Source organism: Ceratotherium simum, chromosome 27 (assembly GCF_057802395.1).
Source record: "Ceratotherium simum simum isolate JZ-2026a chromosome 27, ASM5780239v1, whole genome shotgun sequence".
NCBI lineage: Eukaryota > Metazoa > Chordata > Mammalia > Perissodactyla > Rhinocerotidae > Ceratotherium > Ceratotherium simum.
Window position 1 is genome coordinate 18548350 of NC_141926.1, and position 24443 is coordinate 18572792.

General features: G+C 39.9%; 1 long non-coding RNA gene across 2 annotated transcripts in view; it reads right to left on the reverse strand.

Annotated features, from left to right (window-relative positions):
* Positions 1–21316, reverse strand: part of LOC147913437 (uncharacterized) — a 72679-nt gene extending 51363 nt beyond the window's left edge. For both annotated transcript variants that reach the window (XR_015548720.1, XR_015548721.1), the window contains exon 1: positions 21218–21316. This is a non-coding gene — a long non-coding RNA (uncharacterized LOC147913437). The remainder of the gene's footprint in view (positions 1–21217) is intronic.
* Between the last annotated feature and the right edge of the window lie 3127 nt (positions 21317–24443).

A 24443-nucleotide genomic window follows, 5' to 3' on the forward strand; every position in this document is an offset into this window, starting at 1 on the left:
TCCTGTTTGAGTTGGTATTTATTTTATGATTTTGTTGCACTGGCTTGTGAAGAACAATGTTGAACAGAAGTAGTGCTAGTTGTCACTCTTGTTTTATTATTGATTTTAAGAGAATACTTTCTACATATCACTATTAACTATTTAACATAGAGATATGATGTATCTGATACAAATGATACATCAGAGATACGATTTTCAAGGTGGAAGATACTACTTTGTATTTCTAATTGTGTTTTGTTTTGTTTTACTTTTAAGCCGTGAATTGATGTTAAATTTTATCAAACACTTCCTCTGCATCTATTAAAGTAATCATATGTATTTTAAGTCAATTTGCAGTTTCCCTAATATTTGCATTTCATCAGAAGTATATCTTTTAATTGAATGGTTGAAAATTAATAAACTTAACATCTCTCTTAAATGTTAGGAAAAGAACAGAAAAACAAACTAAAAGAAAGATAAAGGAAGGGAGCAGAAATTAATAGTCCCCAAATATACAACAGCAAAGATCAACAACGACAAAAGTTTGTTCTTTTTTATTATCCCATATATTCTAAGAAATTTGTACAAAATGCAGCTCTAAAAGACAGATAAAAATACGAAAGAGAAATTTAGAGATAAGGAGAATAACCTAATACTATCCCATAATATTGAATAAGTGAAATAGTAAAAAACAAAATTTAAAGAAAGGGCTCCTGGAAATTCAAAAAATACGGTGGAAAAAATTAAAAAATTAATAAAATGAATGAATAATAAAGTTGAGGAAATTTCCATAGGATAAAACAAAAATAGAGATGCAAAATTTAAAGAAAAATTCAGAAAATTAGATGATCAATTCAAGAAGTCAAATGTTCAGTTCAAGACCGGGAGAAGAGGAGAAAAAAGATATTAGAAAAACAACACGAGAAAACGCTTCAGAACTGAAGGATGTGGAGCTCCGGATTTAAAGGGCCCATATTTTTTTGAACTACATTATTTGTACCCTTTCTCTGCATTCTTTCACAAGTAACTATTGGCAGATCTGATTTAGTAAAACAAAAGAGTAAAACCAACAAAGGGAACAACATGGATCCAGGAAATAGATAATCTGTCATAGAAAATTGAGGGGGGGCGCCCCAGATGATGCGTGTGCTTATTCCTTATCATTGCACATTGGCGTCATGCGCAATTTTTGTCAAATATTGTCTACAATGCTATCTTTTGTATATAATTTTTATAGAAATTCCTGGAAACAGAATCATTCTGCATAAAAACTCTTGCTACGTATTGCCTAATTGCTTAACGTCTTCTCATTAGACATAGTTTCCAACTTCTGAGTGGGAATGACGGAGGTTGCCTACTTCCTCTTGTAATACTCTACATGCTCCGGAAACTGATTGCTCAGTGGAAGAAGATAAACTTCTGGATAAAGTGGCATAATTACGTCAGGAAGAACAAGAGAGCTATATTTCTAAGCAAGAATCTTTCCGCAAGCTCTTCAGGCTCGTTCGATGATAACCAGCTCAAGAGTAAAGAAAACCCGCAGTTCCCACCCCTTATTTCAGTCCGCTTGCTCTTTGCATGTGTTTACGGTATTGTTGGGAATGCGCTCAAGTTGTCACAGAAAAAAAAGAAAGTTAAATGAATTAAATTCAGATGTGGCTCAAAATTTAGTGCCACATATCTCAATTTAACACGTGACAATTGGGAGCTAAAAATGGCATATTATCTTTTCTAACTAAAATAAAATATGGCTTTAAGCCCTACTGGCCACAGTTTATAAGAACTCCAAACAGCTAGCATCAAGTCCTGTGACGATTATAAAGAAAATTTTCTCTTAGGCCTATTTTATTGTCATGTACAGTAGGATTTGGTTGATTGGTTCTGAAAATAAACTCTCAGATGTCTGGCTTTCTATTTAAAAAACCTCACCAGCTGGCAGCTAGCTCCTCTCTTGAGAAGGGCTCAACACTCATCTGTGAGTACAAGATTCGTGGCGGAGAAGACGCGTTCAGGGATAACATAGAGAAAAGGCAGAATAGAGATGTCAAGCCACCAGACGAAGATAGAAGCGCAGGGCTGGCTCTTTGTTACATCAGCCTGTGGTTCTATAGGTAACTCAGGTCTTTTGCTTTATGTTGGTATTCTACGAATTTCAATCCTAATGAAAACATTAGTATGGGGAAGCCCCACATTGAAATGCCCTGAATTCTAGAAAGATAATTCTGACGAATTGTTCATGTGCTCTTTCCTTCAGCATTTTGGACATTTAAGGAAAATGTCAAATGAGTAAAGATGACAAGTCGTAAACATTTGTCTTTATTGGACCAGCTCTACTGAACGAGGCAAATCATTGTGAACTGGTTAAAAAAAAAAAGGGGGGAAAGTCTAATAAATTAATCTTAGCCCAATTCCCTTTTGTGCATGAAGCCAAAATTTTCTTTTTTTAATCAGAAATTAAGTATGTAAAATATATTGAAATTTAACAATATTGAAAAGAGTATGTGAACTTAGCTATTTTTAATCTTAGTACGTAAAGTTTAGATAAAATACAAACCAGAATTTTCCATGCCTTACTCATAAATCCACAGAAATAGTATCAAGATGTATGTTAAAGCTTTGTGTAGACTTGAGCACAACTTCATAAGCCCTTGTGTTTGTAGTTATTTGACAGTTATAACTGTCTTTAGATTTCATGAAATGTCACATACTATTGAGGGGAACAAGGAGGCCATAACCATTTGTTGTCTCTTACGAGCAAGATTTTTCAATATTTGGTAATGCCTGTTCTACTGTCTATGTGAGGAGGATTGGGGTAGCCCACCTTGTACTGTCAGATTAGACAGGTGCTCATTTCTCTTTCCTGAGAGGGATACGTGGAGTTTAACCTTTAGGAGATAACAAATAAATATAACTTTATACAATTCTCATTTTTAACGTTGATCTTAAAAATCAAATTATTTATCACATATTCCTACTTTCCCCTTATAAAAAAAAAGCATTTGAAGAGAGTTATTGGGAAACAGTCACACAATAAAAAATAACAACATACAACAGGAAGAAAATAGAATTGAATGGAGATAAGCAAAGACACTATGCCTTAACTTAGCATGGATACAAGTCCTAACTACGCATCTTAGAATTCAAAGGGAATGGAAAATATGGCATATCATAACTCTCTTTACTTGATAGAGAGAAATATATCAGTTCCTCAATCCATACACAGGCTTCAGATATCCCAAATGCTTATGTACATTTTCTTCTGGAACATGAGGTTGGAGCTATAGGGTGACACAGTGCACGATGTTCATATAAGTGGTTTTACAACAAATTCAGTTCCTCGATTTGAATGGCTTTGATAGGAAGTTCAAAGCGGCACATTAAAATGGAGTCCAGTAAAGGGGAATCCATTATGCTCTCAGGCACTGTAACTGAAATATGCAGCCATCATATGATATCTTGATCCAAAGGTTGCACTTATATTACTTAGACAAGTGGCCATGCAGCTTGTCTCCTAGATTAGCTTCTGAAAATGTCTCTTCTTTCCACCAGGACTTTGACAGAAGCTTTCTGCCAGACAGAGCAGCAGGGTAATTTCATCCAGGACTGGGATAATGGGTATGCTTTACTGTTAATTAGAGACAGCAATTGAAGTTCCTTAGCTTTAGAAACCAAGCACTGTGTGGAATGCCAGGACAGATGAACTGCCAGTGTGCTCATAGGCACAACCAGCCTCTTAAGAAGTAAATTCTCTCTCCTTCAGCTCCTGCACAAATGCTTGGATGTGGACTCAAGGTTCCTCACCATGGATCATGACAAACACGGTTTTACTCTAAAAAAGGTTCATAGCGTCTATTGCCAAATGCACACCAGAACAGTTGAAAAACCTCGGTAATGCAACAGAAGAACCAACTTCTAAGAACGTGATCTCCCCATACGCCTGCCAAGCGGATTTACTACAAAAGGCAGTTTTATGAAGCTGATCAAATAAATCATCTAGAAAGAGTGATTTATGCTGACTCTTTAAATGAATACAGTTCAATATGCATAAAAAATGTCTTTCCAAGACAAATTTTCAAAAGTACTGTTAATTAATGTTTTGGAAGTAAAAAATAGCAAAGCCATTGTTTCTGCAGGTCATTCCTGTTTATCATAATGAAAACAAGCAGACAGTATACAGGAAAATATTTTTTATTATCTCTATTTTAAGAGAATCAAATAATTAATCTAAAACTGGTGTCAAGCAATTAAGATATAAAATTTATGTAAGATAAATTAAAAATGAGAATCAAAGGCACATCCTTGCTTTTGGTTGTGGAATTTTACAAAATTTACAAACACACTAATTACACTATTGCAGATAACTTTTCTACCACTTGATTTTCTCAGTATTTTTGTACCAAAGATCCAATACTTAAAATGTCTTAAAAAGTAAGTTCTTTAAGGGGCAATGGGGAAAGCCTACTGTATTAGTCAGCTTGGGCTGCCATAACAAAGTACCGTATACTAGGTGGCTTAAACAACAGAAATTTATTTCTCACAGTTCTGGAGGCTGAAGTCTGAGATCAGGGTGCCAGTATGGTCAGGTTCTTGTGAGAGTTCTCATCCTTGTTTGTAGACTGCCACCTCCTGGCTGTGTCCTCACACGGCAAAGAGAGAGGAAGCAAGCTCTCTAGCGGCTCTTCTTATAAGGGCACTAATCCCATCAGGAGGATTCCACCCTCATGACCTATACTAACCCTAATTATCTCCCAAAGGCCCCACGTCCAAATGCCATTACACTGCGGGGTTAGGGCTTCAAAATATGAATTTTGGGGAGACACAAACATTTAGTCCATAACATCTACCAAACTGAGATTCTAGGCACAAGTAAAATCAGAGTCAAAACCAAGTATGGCCAGCAGGGAAACAGAAGCAGAGGTGAGTAGATAGGCAGCATTTACTCAAGAATGCTTCTGACAAGGAACCAATGAATTAAGGCAGTTGGGTCAGCTAAGACCATACTCAGAGGAGAATGAAATCTATTTCTGGGTCCTGAAGACCCTTTATTTCTTGCTCCAGGATCTGCTCCTAATCTGACTACCTGATTTGCAGGAGATGGATTACAGGCTTCCCTCTCTCTCTTTTGCTGCATATTCTTAATGTTCATTCATATTCATAATGAGAATTTGCTATTGACCACATATTGTTCCAGAAGCATCCTTATGTACTTTAAACCTGTCTTTGTTTAGTGCCCAAATTAGCATGAAGTTTCTTGAGATCAGAGACTATGCTTCTTATTTGTTATGTTCATATCTAAATGGCTACATTAGTGGCCAATTCCCTCCTGTAATAATGTTAGTATTTTAATTATTTACCAAAATTTTTGCTCTTCTCTCATATCCTTTCTCACACTAGACCTCACATTTTCTCCAGCCTCACCATCTATAAATCAGTCTTCTCTTTCTTCTATACATGTCATTGCAGCTTTCAAAATTTTCTCTGCAAAAGCTATATGTATTTTACATTTAGAGTTTTTATATTTGCTTATAATTTTCTTAAATTACTTTTTAAAGAAGATTTTGGATTTTTAAGATCAGGGTTTTTTTTTTTTTCTGGGAAGTCATAGATGGAATGATAAGCGTTTTATGCTATCTTCTTCAAGGATATATTATTCTTAAGATGAGTTATTAAAAATTAGGATTTTGCCTTTGACCCTGTGAGTAGTTTTGACTCAAAAGCCGTCAACAAATGCCATCAGAAAGTGTTAATTCCTGGAAGGCTATTCCCTTGAGAAAGTGATCATTATGTGTCAAAAAAAAAATATCCTTTTCATATATATATATATATTTTCTGTGTCCTCTGTGAGGTATGGTTATCTTGAAACCAAAGTTTTTTTTCTATTTCACAATAGAACTGTATCAAGACAAAATCATAGTATCTCAGCCGCATATTTCTGTACTATTTTTATGATTATAAGTAATATCTTCTCATTATGGAATATTTGGAAAATATGAGAACTATGCAATGGAAAACAAAAATCACTTGAAGCGCAGATATAAATAGCATTAATATTTTAGGGCATTTCCTTTTAGCTTGTGTGTGTGTATATAAATACACTTCATATCACATTGTGTATTCTTTTCTATGTTTTGCCATTTTGCATTGCATTATGTTAATAGCGTGTTTCCATGTCATTAAAAAGTTCAAGAATATAATCTCCAGTGGATGTAAAATGCTATATTGATGGTCATTTTTTTTTGGTAACAGCCTTATTGAGATATAATTTACATACTTATATTCATATAATTCACCCATTTAAATTATACAAATCGGTGGTTTTTATTGTACTCAGAGTTGTGCAACCATCACCACAATCAATTCTAGAGTATTTTCATCACTCCACAAAAAAAAATCCATACCTTTTACCTAACACCCCCAATCTCTTCAGTCCTCCAGCCCTAGGCAACCTCTAATCTACGTTCTATATAGATTTGCCTATTGGACGTTTTATATAAATAGAAGCATATATGATGTGGTCTTTTGTGACAGGCTTCCTTCACTTAGCATAATGTTTTCAAGGCTCATCCATGTTGTAGCACGTATCAGTACTTCATTCCTTTTTATGGCCAAATAATATCCCATTGTAGTGCCTATGTTTTTAAGGTAAATCTCTATAAAGATACTGATTCTAGGCTTGTTGTACTTAGTGCATTTGTTTATGGAGTTTAATACAGTAAAGATTATTTTTGAAAACTTTTCTCAAGTCAAATATATTGATTTCTTCCATTCCCAGATTTCTTTTCTTCTCCATTCATTCAACAAGTAGTTATTAACAGACCACTAAATACCAGGCTTTGTGAAGGCTTTGTGAATACAAAGTGAACAAAATCAATACAATTCATGCCTTATAATTCTGTGAGGAGTCCAACTTTAACAAATAGCCATACAGATAAAGATACAATCAAAATTGAAAACCGAGATAAGAACTCTCAGCGCCCTCTAGCCACAGTCCACCGGAAACACACCGTAGTCAAACAAAGCTGGGTTTATTGTCTTGTTGATGTGAGAGGTAACACACACCATGTTGAGCCAGAGAGCATCTCAGTGAAAGGGTGTTGGGTGGGGAGGGTGTTGTAGAATTGGGGCTTATGTTACATGATTTTGGAGAGAGTTCAAGGAAGCATAGTTTTGATTTGAATTGAGTGCTGTCAGAAAGTAAGGGCAATTCTATGATTGGAGTATCTCAATAATTTTAATCTAAAGGCAGGAAGAATGAAGTAGGGTAAAGCTATCATTAGTAAAGAAGTACCAGTCATTCATGTAGCTAAGGGAGGGGGAAGTTTGACCATTTTGTGGTTTGGACTGTGTTCTTGATTTTGGCTGTGCTCAATCAAACATGATTATGGAGTGGTCTTGTTTCTGTCTTGCTCCACCGTGGTCATAGAGTGGCCTTGTCTGATGTGTTCTGTGACATTCCTTATGTCCAGCAGAACGCCATGGCCTAGCTGTTAGAGCCAGGCCAGCTCAGCTGACAGTCACCAGGGATACTTTTGTCTTTCTTAGTACCCCCTATTGGCCCAGGGTAGACAAGTTAGCCTGCAGGACACGAATGTACAATATCAAGGTTGTTATCATTGCCATGATTTTGCCTCTCCAGAGTTTGTCTGGAGAAGATTATCTATATAGTCATTCATCACTTAACGATGGGGATACAATCTGAGAAACGCATCGTTAGGTGACATCATTCTTGTGTGAACATCACAGAGTGTACTTACACAAGCCTGGATGGTAAAGCCTACTACACACTCAGGCTATATGGTGCTAATCCTATGGGACCACTGTCGTACATATGGCCCATCGTTGACCGAAACGTTATTATGCAGCACATGGCTGTAGCTGAACTTGGGTTAGTCCTTCTTGTTCCTTTTGTTAGAGAAGGAGTCATTGGACCATCAGATGTGACAATGGCCGTGCAGCTACATTTAAGAATCTGGAAAGGATCCACTGGCCAACTGTAACTCGGGCAATCGGCAGGGAGTAAAAGTGGTGACTAGTCTTGGTAAGAGAACCGGAAACAAGAGCCTGAATTACCAAACCTAGGCAATAAAAATATTTCCCAACGTTCATCTGGGTCTTTTCTACCGATCTGGTTGGATTTTTTTCCCCCTAGTCATGGACTTTTTTACCTAGTCTATAATATTTATATAGGTATAGCCAGATGTGTTTATTATAAGCATAAACTGCCCTTTGGCTAGCTAAAAGGAAATCAAATACTATGCAATTTACCATGACAACTCTGGCTAAAATATTCAAACTGTTTTGTTGGACTTCCAGAGCAAAAGTTGTGTTCTCATAAACAGTAGTGATTTAAAGGGGAATAGAGTCCAGTGGAAATATAAGCATTGAATACCTCAGCACAAGTGAGCTGATGGTTGGTCTCTTATAATGGGAAACTTTTCAGAGTGGAGTTAAACAGCTGCTGAAAAGCTGGCTGGAGTGTCTCTGAACAGAACAAATTGCATACTTTGGCTAAGATAATCCTGATATTTATTCTCATTCTTGATGGGCTAGATTTCACTGGCAAGGTTCACAGGTCTTGTTACATAATTTGCAAGGCCCAATACAAAGTGAAATAGCAGCCCATTTGTTTAAAAATTAAGAATTTCAAGATGGCAGCAGCAAAGCACTAAACCATCCTGAAATTCTAAGAGCAGGACTATGTGAGACCACACAAGTCACATGCTAATGAATGGTTGTAATAACTTCAGTGGAAGTGTTTTGTTGATGTTGGGTCAAAGTCCAATTTTTCTGAGATTGAAATCTGAATTAATTACATAAGGTCTTCACCAGGAGGGACCTACAGAAGGGTATTTTGGTGGCCATGAGACTGCACCTTGCAGAACTCCAATTAGAAGGAGAGTAATGGACCTAGGGCCCTAGTTACTGAAATCCATTGCCATGTCTGAGTTGACATGATGCTTCCCATGGGTTTTGCCAGCCAGTAAGCAAGCATCTCAGTGACACTAAGGCAAAGCCAATCCTGGGATGCAGAGAACTCCTCCATTGGGCACCTTTGGCTTGTGGATTTCCCAATGGCCTTGCTGAACTTCCCTTAGATTGCACACTGGTCTAGGATGCTTTCACCCAATAGTCTTCCCCTCTCCTTCACTCGAGGTCAGACTTGCATGGGGTCTGATGGCTCTCTCATCCTCTCTTTTCTTCCTTCCCATTTTTTCTCGCTGGCATTTCCCCTAGTAAAATTCTTTGCTTCTGCTTCTTGGAGGACCTGGACTAACACAAAGTGTACCAGATGTGATCTGAGAAAATAGGTGATAAGAAGGGGACTTGGGAATGGCTCCCCCATTGCTCAGCAGATGACAGCATGGATCCTGGTTGGTAGATAGGGCATGGATAGTCTCTAACACATGGCAGTGGTCAGTTGCTAACAAGTACACTGACAGTGACTTGGGACAGTGTTCTGGTGAAGTAAAACGATATAGCAAGTGTGACTAAGCAGTCATTTGAAAAACACGGGGAAAACAATGCCTGAAAAGACAGCACAGTTGGGGTCAGCTGGTTACTGTGAATGTGTACTAATGCCCTGCGGAAGGATAAAGAGAAATCGAGAGCTGCTAACAAACAGTTAATGGCTAAGAGTGAGAGACATAGTCTAGGTGGGAGGTCACAAAAAGGGCTTTATCTCCTTCAGTGAAATGACAGACACAACAGAGCGGCAGGCAGATCAAATGATCCAAGTCTCTGAGCTCCAGGGATGTTGGAACACTCAGCCAAGGCAGGCTGTTATATGAAGGTTAAGGCCTTGGTGGGAAAATTCTGGGATCCTGAAACATGAGATGGAGACATCTGGATGGATGCCTCTGATGGTATTTACCATGCACCCTCCTCTGGACCATTTGGGCTTGCAGAGGTAGCCCATCCTTCCTTGGTGAGAGCTAGCACTTCCAGTGTGCTAGAATATGCTGTAGAAGCCTCTCCACTACAACACAACAGGTTTCCTGACAGAGAATGCTCCTATCTTCCCTACTGGCCACTAGGTCAATAACTACTGTCAAATCCCAGGCTAGGACCTGGGGATATGATGGTCCTGATAAGGGAGGAAAGAGACTATATGATGAAAGCATTGCTAGAATTAGCTGGCACGTACTGGTCAGAGATAGAGGAGTACCCTGGGACTGGATTTTGAGGGTACTTAATCAAGGTGACCAGAATTTAAGACTAAGATAAGCAAGAACTCCTTGACTTGGGAGCCCTTGCTCTTGGGACTCAAGATTTAACACCCAACCAACTACTTCAGAGGTACGGCAAACTTGTCGCCAGGGTTACTTTTAGAAACTGGAATAAAATGACAGCCAAATTTCAACAAAGCGGAAATGCCTGATTTGCCCTGGCACATCTTAGAGGAGGGAATAAAGAGGCTGAGAAGGTATGCTAGAGTGGTTATCTTACACAATGCCAGAGACCCACTAAAAGATTTGTTCCGGGGAAGGACCCAGAGGATACACCATTCACCAAGGCCATCAGGAATGTGCTGGTGAGAGGGGCAGCAGCATCACTAAGAATTTAGTTGTGATCTCCTCTGCAGGCCCGGGGTGATGGTAGGAAACACAATCACAGAGCTAAGATCGTTAAGATCCGTGAGGATGGTGGGGAACGCAAGAAATAGAGACCAGATGGTAGCACTTGATGGCCACAACCCAGGAGGCCACAATTATCATAATGATCAGCAAGGAGGAAGGGACAGACAAGGGTCCATGATCCAGTGAAAGTCGTGGAGCTATTTAACTGAACGTGGTGTTCTTAGGGGCAAAGTAGATGGGCAGCCAACAAGATGTTGCTTATCATCTATGACCAAAGGAACAAGAATTGAAGAACAGGAGACTAGGGATAGTTTCTTAAAAAAATAAATAAATGACCTCTTGCTAAGTTCCCACAATTCATTGACTGAAGAGGTGGTTGAGTCCCTAAGAGGAAGGGCCTTGTAACACCATGGTAAGTATATACCATAACTATTCCCTAAGTCTTTGCCTAAAAGGACCTCTGGCCGTTTATTCAGGTGATAGAATGCTGTGGAAAGGAAAATATCACGACATTTAGAGGATTATTGGATACAGGTTCTGAGTTGACATTGATAATCAGAGACCTGAAGCATTGTCATAGCCTCCCTGTTAGAGCAGGGAGTCTATGGGTCCACATAATATACGAAGTCCTGGCTTTTAGCATGCCCACTGCATCCACGGGCCACTAAGTGGTCATTTCCCCAGTCCCTGAGTGCATAATTGGAATTGATGTACATGGCAATTGAAGTAACCCCTATATCAGGTCTCTTATCTGTGAAGTATAAGCTACCATGTGGGGAAAGCCAAATATAAACCTGAAACTGCCCTCCCCCCAGCACTGGCCAAGATAGAAAATCAAAAATAGTATCTGATCCCCAGAGAAATGGCAAAGATTGCTGATACTAATAAAGACCTAAAGGGTACAGGGTCGGGTGCCTCTATCATAAATCCATTTAATTCTCCAGGCCAAGTCCTACAAAAAATGGATGGATCCTGGAGAATGACTGTAGACTAGTGTAGACTTAAGTGAGTCGTAGCAGTGATCCAGTTGCTGTGCCAGACAAGGTTAAATTGCTAGAGCAGATTAATAAAGTCTGGAGAACATGGTATATAGCCATGGATTTGGCAAATACTTTCTTTTCCTTTCCAATTTTAAAAGAAGATAAAAAACTTTGGGGGCCAGATTAAACTATTTACAATTTTTTCTCAAGGCTGTGTTAACTCTCCAGTCCTCTGACATAACACAGTACAAAGAGATCTGGACTGTCTGGACATCCCTCTGAACACCATACTTATCCACTACGTTCATGGCTTCATGCTGATTGGAAAGAAAAAGCAAGAAGTGGCTGGAATGCTGGAGGTCTTGGTAAGACACATGTGCTCCAGAGGATGGGAGACAACCCTTATTAAGATTCAGGGACCAGCCACTTCAGTGAAATTGTTAGGAGGTCCAGTGGTCAGGGGCATGTTGGACTAAAAGTAAAAGACAATTTTCTGCTTCTTGAATCCCTTATCACAAAGAAGAAAGCATAGAGCCTGGTAGGTCTCTTTGGGTTCTGTAAACAATGCATTCCTCCTGGGTAACGTAGAAGGCTGCCGGCTTTGAGTTGGGCCCAGAGCAGGAAACAGCACTGCACCAACCCGATGTTAGAGGTCACTGGTAGAAGAAGATGCAACATGGAACTTATGACAAGCTCCGGTGGGAGAATCACAGCACAGGCTCCTGGGATTCTGAAATAAGACCATGCCATCTGCAGCAGAGAATTATAGCCTTTGAGAAACAGCTTTTGGCATGTTAACTGAGCCCTGGTAAAGAGAGAATGCTCAACCATGCGATACCAAGTGAATATGTATCTATAAATGCACATGAGCTGTATGCTTTCAGACCTATCAAGTCATAAATTCAGATGAGCCCAGCAGCAATCTATCATAAGATGGAAATGGTACTCTTGGAATGAGTCCAGGCAGGACTAGAGGACAGAGTAGCCTGCAGGTAGCTCAGACTCCCATGTTACCCATAGTTGCACCAGGCGCCCCGCTTCCCGACTTGCACTCATAGCTGTGTGAAGGGACCCATACAACCAGCTGCAAGATGAGGAAAAGGTCCCAGCTTGGTTTATAGATGGGTCGGTTCAGTACAATGGATGGTAGCTGCATTACAGGTACATATAGGGTGGCCTTGAAAAATAGTAGAAAGGGAAATTCTTCCCAATAGACAGAGCTGTGAGCAATGTACTTAGTCATCCACTTTGTGTGGAAGGAAAAGTGGCCCAAGGTGAGAGTATGTACAAATTTCTGTGCAGTGGCCAATGGCCTGGATGTCTTGTCAAGGACCTGGAAAGAAAAGGACTGAAAGAGCAGAGCCAAGAACGTCTAAGGTAGAGGCCCATGGATAACCTATGAGACTGGCTAAGTGTGAATTAAACGCGACTGCTCACCAAAGCGTGCACCATGGGAAATGCAAAGAACAACCACATAGACAAAATGACTTGGCAGGGTGATGTCAGCCAGTCTTTGTCATTGCTCACCTAGTACTGCATGATGGGCAGAGTGGTGGCAGTTACAGACATGGATCCCAACAGCATGGACTCTCACTTACCAACGTAGGTCTAGCTACTGCTGCCTCTGAATATCTAACCAGTCAGCAAAGGAAACCAACACAAAGACCCTGATACATTAGCTTACTAGAGCTACTGTAATAAAATACCACAAACTGAGTAGCTTAACCAACAGAAATTTATTGTCTCACAGTTCTGGAGGCTAGAAGCCTGAGATCAAGATGTCAGGAGGGTTAATTCCTTCTGAGGCCTGTAAGAAAGAATCTGTTCCCAGCCTCTCTCTTAGTTTCTAATGGTTTTGCTGGCAATCTTTGGTGTTTCTTAGCTTATAGAAACATTTGCTTATCGCTGTCTTCATCTTCATATAGTGTCCTCTCCACTTTGTGTCTCTGTGTCCAGATTTCTCCTTTTTATAAGGACACCAGTCATATTGGATTAAGAGCCCACCCTACTCCAGTATGACCTTATTTAACTAACTATATCCACAGTGACCCTACTTCCAAAGATCACACTCCGAAGTACTGGGGATTAGGACTTCAACACATGAAGTTTAGGAAGACCCCATAATTCATCCCATAACACCCTGATACAGCACAATTCCTCCAACTCTTAATGGCAAGTTAATTACATCGGACCCCTTCTGTCATGGAGGCCAGTGGTTTGGCCTCACCAGGATGGACTCCTATTCAGAGATGGGTTTGCCCTTCCTGGGCAGAACCTCAGCTAACATTTCTATTTAGGGGCTTATAGGAGGCCTGATTCATAGCCATGGAATCTCTCACAGCATAGCCACAAACCAGAGCACAGGAGTGGCCCATGACAACCCCCTGTGCCATCCGAGGCAGCTGGCCTCATAGATTGCTGGAATAGCTTCTAAATGTGTAACTGAAGGTCCAGTTCTGAGAAATCACTCTGAATAATGGGGTGCCATCCTTTAGGACAGAGTGTATCTATTATATCAGAGACTCCAGGAAAATCTCAATCTATTCTGAGAATAAACAATTACCAGAACATACTCATGGCCCATGTAACTTCTATCCATTTCTTATTTTTAAGAAAATAGTCTTATCAGAATTATGATGTTAGTAGGTAGGGCACGCATTGCAAACATCTTTTGAAATACTCTTGAAATTACCTCACCAATATTGAGTCAATATCATTGTCAATTTATCTCTGCTACTGTGGATAATATCCTGAAGCATTTTTATTAAACTCCACTATTACTATGTCTATTTCTTTATGTAATAGAAAAGCATATAAAAAAATTTTTAATTTGTTTTCATAAGACTTTCTGTAAAAGTTAGGAAACACTAGAGTATTTGAAGTCATGGACTAACGTAAAATCATACTTACTTTTAGTATAAATATTTGCTCTTTCATATTTTGCTAGCTGGCAGATCTGGGCAAGGACAATTAATTTCACCATTTGAACTGATTTAATTTCTGGGAATGGCTTATATTTCGAGAGTAAATTCAGATCTGTTATAACATAACCTGCTTGGCAATTTTCAGTTTTTCTTTTGAAGTTAAGCCATCAACAAACAAAATTAAGCTAAGGATATTCAAGGAAGTCTCTAATGGGTCTTTCCAGGGCTTGGAGAGTTTCCGAACGGAGGTGAGCAATCATGGCATTCTCCTTGTTCTGGTAAGAGACCAGGGTGGCTGTGTTTAGAGTGTTGCAGCGACGGGTAGTGATGCATGAAGGAGAAAGAAGGTGACTAGCTGAGGAATTCTGAGTGTGTTCTGTCAGTAAAAGAATCTGCTGGGAAATCATTCATTTTAGCAGATACCCTAAAATTAAATCAGTTGAAGTTTTCACAAGATTTGTCACTGCTTCCTCTTTATTTATTTATTTATTTTTTTGGTGAGGAAGATTGTCCCTGAGCTAACATCTGTGCCAATCTTCCTCCACAATCTTGCTCTATTTTGTATATGGGACAGTGCCACAGCATGGCTTGATGAGTGGTGTGTAGGTCCGCACCCAGGATCCAAACCTATGAACCCTGGGCTGCTGGGGCAGAGTATGGGAACTTAACCCACTACGCCACCAGGCCAGCCCCTTGTCACTGCTTCTCGAGCTCTTAAGTGGATATGCCTTGGCTACTGCATCTATCAAAAGACTGAAATGGGCAGTGGGCTCTTGATTTCTGTGTATTGACTCAGTACCCATTATGGACTGAACACTTGTGTCCTCCCCACCAAAATTCATATGATGAAGCTCTAACCCTCCCTGTGTGGCTGTATTGGAGTACAGAAGTAGTTATGATTAAATGAGGTCATAATGGTCCCATAAATGGGTCCCTGATCCAATAGGATTAGTGTCCTTATAAAAAGAGACACCAGACAGTTCGACCTCTCCTTTCCCCTGCATACACACCAAGGAAAGGCCATGTGAAGACACAGTGGGAAGGCAGCCATCTGCAAACCAGGAAAAGGGCTCTCACCAGAGAAATTCAACCATGCTTTCTAGCCTCCAGAACTGTGAGAAATAAATGTGTATTGTTTAAGCCACCCTGTCTGTGGTGTTTTGTTATGGCAGCCCAAGCTGACTAATACAGTATGCCAATAACATGTCCCGACTTTTCATGAATAAAAATGAAAGGGATTTATAAATCAAGAATTCTAAAAAACAAAGTATTTTCATAGTCATTTATTGTACCACTCTTGCACTTAAGCTTGAATGTTAACAGAATATTTGAGGATCATAAGGAAACTCTGCTAATCTGGGCATAAATTAACTTAGTCATTTCACAAAATTAAAGACCAAAATTTTAATTTTCCTCCTTTTGTACATTATTCATTTAACAATTTTTGGTAAAAGATTTGTTTATATGCCTTTGTATGTATTAGGCATAGACAAATATATAAATACAAAAATATGTGATAAATTTAAAGCATTGAACTATATCTTTAAAATGTAACCTATCAGTATGTTAAACAAAACAAAGTATATATTATACTCAATTTACCATCTTGATAAATAGTAATAACTTTCTTTAAAAAAAGAGAGAAAATCATAACCATTGTCATGTATGCATATTTATATTTCCCTAGAAGCCATTTATATTATTGGTTATATTACTGGTAGAAAAAAAAAGAATAAGAACTGTTTTGTCTTCTTTCTCCATAAGCGGTCATCTCATGTCATTTTAACAATTTGTACTACACATACATATATATACATGTATAAAATATATTCCAAAGGAATTTTCATATTTTTTCATCTATAGGCCTTCCAAAAAATTAGGATAAATTATAATTCTGTTTAGTGACCAGTGTTTTGTATCTGTTTTTTACTTGGAAATTCTCCAGTCATCCAAAGATTATTTATTAATTAACTTAAGCATTTGTCTAAGACAGCTCCATCCAACAGAAGTATATCGTAACCCAATATATCCAAAATATTGTATTTGAACATGTAATCAATATACAAATTCTTACTGATGATGATTTACATTCTTTTAATTTGTCTTGTACCAAGTCTTCAAAATCTGGTGTAGATTTTACATTTATAGCACATCTATATGATCTAGCCACATTGCAAGCGGTCAGTTAAGTAGATAGTGCTACCATATTGCACAGTGCAAAACTTATATTAGTTAAAGCTCTATAAATTACAGTTTTGGTTAACATATTAAGTTCTTACAATTTGGAGCATTTTAAGAATTTCATGAAATTAAACCTTTTAAAAGGATATCCATTATGATCATTCCATTTAGTTGAATACAATTTCATATATTTAAAAATTTTTAAGCGTTATGAAATCCATGATAACAGGCAATTCAAAAACCCAATATGGGAAATTTGAATCATAAGAAATTTGACCCTACTCTTGTACAAATCAGAATATTGAAATGACATTTTATTTATATGGAAAACTATATGCTGATGACTCCTTAAAACATGCCAAAATGTAATATTTTACATAGGCATGCATTTATATATTTGACCATTATTATCCATAGTTTACAAGTTCATACATTCTAATTTCATTCCTTCATTTGCTCACATACTCAGCAAATATTTATTAAGCACTTAATGTATGCCAGGCAGTGTTCTAGATGCTCAGGATAGAATGGTGATAAAAACACGCAGTATCTGCACCAAGAAGTGTACAGTCTAGTGCAGAAGGCACATACGAGTGCCAGAGACTAGACATTTCATTGAGTGAGCAAAATCAGGGAAGTGGTGCGTGGGTTGGACCTGTAGGAGGAAGTGGGAGTAACTAAGCAACGAGGGGAGAGAAGCACACCCCAGGCTTAGGGCAAAGCAAGTGCAAAAGCCCTGCTGTGCAACTGACATGGGGAGTCCACCAGCTGGAAAGGAAGTTCAAGTGGAAGCAGTAGGTTGGCCTGAAGTGTAGGGAAGGAAAGCATGGAGCCATGCAGCAGAGGGGATAAAATGGGGGCTGGGGAGCAGAGCGGCTTGTAACCCAGGCTAGTGAACTACATTTTTCTTACTGTAAGAGTAATTTAAAACAAATCTTACTGGAGAAGGGGAGAGAGTGGGGAGAGCAATAATGACGTAACCACATTTACGTTTTGAAAACCTCATGCTGGCTGCATTGAGACGGGCACAGAGAGCATTATAGGTATACGCCCGAGTTAGTTAAGAGGTGATGGCAACAGCCTAAACAAGACTTGGTGGTCACTTAAATGTAGATTGGAGGAGGCTGAGCGGAGAACAACAGCCAATATTCTGGTCAACTTAATGAAATCTATGCTCAGCAGAAGAGGAACTTGCCTTTTCAATAAACCCAAGGATGGACACATTCTCCTTTGGGCTCAAATCAAAATAAGGAGAAGTTCAAAACTTGTTAATGAAAAGCATTAGAAAACAATTAAACAGGTAAACACAAAATTCTTTTTTATTGATGAGACACCTCTAGGTTCCATAAGAGGCTAAGAATTACTGGGTGAATGAAATGACCTTGGCCACTAGTTGGTACTGGGGTCAGTAGATAAACTTCTTCCCTTCCCCAAAACAAGGACTTCGGGATTACATTTGGACTCATAGTCCATCTCTACTACTTAGTGTATGAAAAGATGGGCAATTTACCCATCCTTCTCAGCCTCACTTTCTTAACTGCAAGATGGCGATAATAGCACTTATCCTCCAGGATTGTTATGATGATTAAAATTAACAGGTCTTAAATGCCAAGTACATTGTATGCTATCAATTGATGGCAACTATTAATATTTTGTTCCAGGGTCTCCTTCCATAGTCTTCTAAATTTCTTAGAGCTTGTGTTGAAGTAGATTTCTAGGCCCAAGATGGAGCCGCTTTTGCCTGGCTGTCAAGTCAGCAAACTGAAACTCGGATAACTTTCATGTCCCTGTTGATGGTCCACTTGACCAGAAACGCAGTACATCATCGGCCAATCCTCAAACGCCAAACCAGCTCTGGGCTCTATACTTATCTCCTTGTTCCTTATTCATTTTCTATTTTTCTCTTCCTTGTTCTTTATTCTTTAACCTATAAAAGCATCCTGCCTTCTTCCCTATTTTGTAGTCTTCCGGACTTGAGAACAGAGACTGCCTGCTTCATGAAGGGTTAAATAAAGTTTGTTTGTATCACCTAAAATATCTTCTTAAATCATTTTTAACACTTGGTTCTGGGCTTGTCACAATTTGTAAAATACTTGAAAAATAAAGCTCCATTTTTGTGCAAGCCAATCACAATTTAAGGCAGCTTCCCTGCCTTCCTCAGCATCATGTAGGGCCTAGTAAAAATGTAGATCCCGAGTCCCCACCCTAAGCCTACTGAGTTGGAGTCCTTAGAGGTGGGGCCCAGATAGCTGCATTTTAATAAGCTCCTCTGCTGGTTCTTTGAACATTAAAATTTGCGTTGTAATCTCTGTATGGTAAAGGGATGGGGGGATAAGGGGTAGCAGCTCAGGAGAGAGAAGGATGGATTTGAATAAAGATAAGATTGGGACCAGAAAGACTGATTCTAATGGGGCTATTTCAAGTGCTTTATTATGCCTGCGAGCTAGACATTATTGAGAAAGAGGAATTCTGCAACATCCCTCAAAGCCCGCCACAGAGTCACCAGCTCTAGTTGGCACCCCTAATAAATGTTCAACTGTCAAGACTTTGGTAAAAATAGGATTCTACTTTAAAAAAGAAAAATAAATACATAAATCCTGTGGAAACTTACATACAAATACATCAGAAAACATCAGAGGAAGCAGGAGATTCCATTGAAATTCTTACTGTTGGCTTGAGTGATTGCAAGCTTAGCAAAGAAACTGAGTGTCAAGATGAAATATAAGATAAAGGCAGCAGATGTCCTCTTCACTGGGATCCAAATATTGGTTTTGTTGCTCTTTATCATCTTTTTGAAAGAATCATGGTTCAAGATGGTGAGGCTGTATTAGTCAAAGACAGATATACTCGGAAAGAGAGACACGCAAACGTGGGGTTAACTCAGGCTTCTAGGGGTAATGTAGTGCCCACCCCAAAGTCATCTGAAGTGGTTCTGCCAGTGTGCATTATACCATATTGGCGATCACTTACAAGAGAGGGTGACTGAAAAACAGGTTTATTTCCACATCAACTCTGGCCCATGAGGCTCAGAGGACCCGAGGGCAGAACTGCACTATGACTTTTGCGAGCCCTAAAAACTTTTGCCTTCGTGGTCCCCTTTTCTCCATTAAAAAAAAAAAAATCAAAAATTATATTTTACGACTATGTAGGTATGTAGATGAATATAATCTAAGCTGAACTTATTATTATTATATTCATATTTTTCATCTGATTTAAAAGACATTAAACATTTTGTGGGCCCCTGAAAGTATCATCAGCCCTGGGCGCTATGTCTATTCTCCCTAATGGTTAAGTCGGCCCTGACTGGAGGAAATAGCTGTGGTCAGAGAAGAAACTACAGTGAGAGGGGACCGGAAGTCCCTGACCCAAAATGTCTTACTGCTCAGAGAGAACAGAAGAAAGATTTTTTTTTTTTATGAGGAAGATTAGCCCTGAGCTAACACCTGTTGCCAATCCTCCTCTTTTTGCTGAGGAAGATTGGCCCTGGGCTGACATCTGTGCCCATCTTCCTCTATATGGGACACTGCCACAGCATGGCTTGAGAAGCGATGTGTCAGTTCGCGCCGGGGATCCGAACCAGTGAATCCTAGGCCACCGAAGCACAGTGCGCGCCCTTAACCATTGCGCCACTGGGCTGGCCCAAAGACTCTTTTTAAGAAAAGAAGGGAAATAAACAATGATAAGCTGGCAAACCAGCTCACTAGGGGGAGGGGGAAAAAAGCCCTGATTTGTAGCTTTTGCCAATTTCTGTGCTGTAAATACTCTCCTATGGCCAATTTTAAGCTAACAATGGTTTAACAAGCAGTTTTAATAATTCTTGGGCATTTATCAATCTCTCTTGCTAGCCTGTATGAGCACACATAGTCAAGAACTGTTATCAATCAGTCTTTAGAACATTTTACCTTTCTGAGTAAACCCAACGAAGCACCGTAAATGAGGTAAGTGGACTCCAGGACCGATCTCATGCACAGCTTGATCACAAGAAAGCCTCCAGCTTTCTTCTACCTATTGCTAATCAGAGCCTAAAAATTACTCCAAAATTAAGGAGACCTAAAAAAACAAATTAAAACCTAATCTAGACGGAGGAAGTCAAGCTGGCGGCGTAGGCAGACTCTGAACTCACCTCCTCCCGCGGACACAGCCAATTTACAACTACTCCTGAGACAGAACTGAAAACTGGATAAGAGGAACTCCTGCAACAACGGACAATCCTAATTGAGGTGGAAGAGGCAGAAACTCCCTCCTGGAGACGAAAAACGCCGCCTTCACGAGCTGCAGCGCCTCATGGCCGCCAGGAACAGCCCACAGGTACGCAGCCCTCCCTGGAGCAGTAGGGCCCTGAGTGGGGAGCGCCCCCGCTGTGGGCATTTTGTGGACCCAGCACAATCGAGACCAGAGGCATAATATCTGACTTTGCCTGCTACTAAAGCATTGGGGAGCACCCCCAGAAAACCCGGTTCACAAAGAAACTAAAACTGGCTCTTAAAGGGCCCATGCACAAACTTACCCGTTTCAGAAAGCATCCTAAAATCAGCAGACAGAAAGGTGCACAGTGCTTTGGTGAAAAGAGACTCACCTAATAGGCCCTGAGTTCATCTCGGTGAGGGGTGAGACCTCTCCAGGGACTGGGACATTGGCGGCGGCCATTGTTGTGGCCTGGTGTGAGCCTGCTGACACAGACAACATTGGAATTCTCCCTGAGGCCTGCTAGCCCAGGGTCTGCCCCACCCGCTAGAGCACCGATTTAATCCAGCACAGCCAGGGCAGGCAGCCCACCCTAGAGACTGGCCCCACCCAACAACAAGCCCTCAGGCAACTTGTGGGCCTGCATAGATTGGTGACTGGATTCTCTGCAGCCTGGCAACTGAGCCGACTGCAGTGGGGCAGGGTGTGCACAAGGAGCAGGTGGAGAGTGTGGGACGGTGGCGGAGTGTGTGGGGCTCCCACCGAGGAGAGACTGGGTCCCCTTCGGGAGGTTGAGGCACGCACACGGGGCAGGACTGTGTTGACTGTGTGTGGACCTGTGGGCGGCAGGGCTTGTCAGCTGCAGAAGACTTGTGCTTCTCAAAGACCCACATAGGGGGTTTGCCCCATCTTCCAAAGCCTGAAACAATTGGGTGCTCCTGTCCCTGAGGCCAGCCCCACCCAGCTGCAATCCTCAGAGAGCTGGCAAGAGACCTAAAGGCTGGAGGCTTATAGCAATTGTAAGCCCCTGAGCCTAACAACCAGCCACGCTGGGGGCCTACTCACTTAAAAGAAATACTGCAACACAAATGTGGTATTAGAACTTGCAGCCAACTGTGCTGGGGCTCCCCACACCTCATAAAGAGACTGAAGGGCCCACAACAACTACAAGCAGCTGAGCATTAAAACAGCTGGCCAGGAGCATAACTTGGCCTCCCTGGGCGCCTACAGGGAGAGCAAACAGGCCACAACAGAAGGACACACGTAGCCCACATAGGGGCCACCCCTGGAACATTGAGAACTGAGGGAAGCACACTACAGGCCTCCTAAGCCATCACTTACATAAGGTCACCTATCCAAGAGCAGGAGACGTAGCTGACCTACCTAATACGTAGACACAAGCACAGGGAAAGAGGCACAATGAGGAGGCAAAGGAATACATTCCAAGTAAGGGAACAGGACAAAACCACAGAAAAGGAACTAAGTGAAACAGAAATGAGCAACCTACCCGACAGAGAGTTCAAACTAAGAGTGTTAAGGATGCTCACTGATCTGGGGAGAAGAATAGATGAACTCAGTGAGGATGTCAACAAAGAAATGGAAGATATAAAAAAGAACCAATCAGAAATGAAGACTACAATACTGGAAATGAAAAATTCACTAGAGGGACTCAAAAGCAAAGTAGAGGATACAGAAGAATGGATCTGTGAGCTGGACAAAAGACTAGAAGAAATTACCCAAGCTGAACAAGAGAAAAGAATTAAAAAGAGTGAGGACAGTCTAAGGGACCTCTGGGACAACATCAAGCGCACTAACATCCGTGTTATAGGTGTCCCGGAAGGAGAAGAGTGAGACAAAGGGGCAGAGAATCTATTTCAAGAAATAATAGATGAAAACTTCCCTAACCTAAGAAAGGAAACAGACATCCAGGTACAGGAAGCACAGAGAGCCCCAAACAAGATAAACCCAAAGAGGCCCACACCAAGATACATCATAATCAAAATGTCCAGAATTAAAGATAAAGAGAGAATCCTAAAAGCCACAAGAGAAAGTCAAGTTACATACAAAGGAAACCCCATAAGGCTATCAGCTGACTTCTCAGCAGAAACCTTACAGGCTAGAAGAGAGTGGCACAATATATTTAAAGTGGTAAAAGGAAAAAACTTACAGCCAAGAATACTCTACCCAGCAAGGTTATCATTTAAAATGGAAGGAGATATCAAAACTTTCCCAGACAAGCAAAAATTAAAGGAGTTTGTCACCAAGAAATCAGTGCTACAAGAATTGTTAAAGGGACTGATTTAAGGGGAAAAGAGAAGACCACAAATAGGAAAAATTATCTATTTCCATGATAAGAGGGTAATAGATACAAATGCACAAAAAATGTTAGATATGATATCCAAAACATAAAAGGAGGGAGGAGGGGAGTTAAAGAGTAGAGCTTTCAGACAGAGGTCAAACTAAAGAGACCATCAATTCTCTATAGAAGAAGAAAGGAACAGAGAAGGACTACTAAAACACTGAGAAAAAAAAAAGTTAAAAAATGGCAGTAAGTACATACTTATCAATAGCTATGTTAAGCGTCAATGGACTAAATGCTCCAATTAAAAGGCACAGGGTGGCTGAATGCATAAAAAAACAAGACCCATATATATGCTGCATACAAGAGACACACTTCAGACCTAAAGACACTCACAAACTGAAAGTGAAGGGATGGAAAAAGATACTCCACACAAATGGCAATGAAAAGAAAGCTGGGGTAGCAGTACTCATATCAGACAAAATAGACTTTAAAACAAAAGCTGTAAAAAGAGACAAAGAAGGGCATTACGTAATGATCAAGGGAACAATCCAACAAGAGGATATAACACTTGTAAATATCTACACACCCAATGTAGGTACACCTAAATATATAAAGCAATTATTAACAGACATAAAAACAGAAATAGACAGTAAGACAATAATAGTAGGGGACTTTAACACTCCACTTACACCAACGGATAGATCATCCAAACAGAAGATTAATAAGGAAACATTGGCCTTAAATGGTACACTAGAACAGATGGACCTAGTAGATATATACAGAAAATTCCATCCAAAAACCGAAGAATACACGTTCTTTTCAAATGCACATGGAACATTCTCCAGGATTGATCACATATTAGGCCACAAAACAAGTCTCCATAAATTTAAGAAGATTGAAATAATACCAAGTATCTTTTCTGACCACAACAGTATGAAACTAGAAATCAACTATAGGAAGAAAATCAGAAAAGCCACAAATACGTGGAGATTAAACAAAATGCTACTGAACAATGACTGGGTCAATGAAGAAATCAAAGGAGAAATCAAAAAATACCTGGAGACAAATGAAAATGAAAATACAACATGCCAGAATTTATGGAATACAGCAAAAGCGGTTCTAAGAGGGAAGTTTATAGCAATACAGGCCTATCTCAATAAACAAGAAAAATCCCAAATAAACAATCTAACAATGCACCTAAAGGAACTGGAAAAAGAAGAACAAACAAAGCCCAAAATCAGTAGAAGGAGGGAAATCATAAAAATCAGAGCAGAAATAAATGAAATAGAGACCAAAAAAAAATAGAAAAAATTAA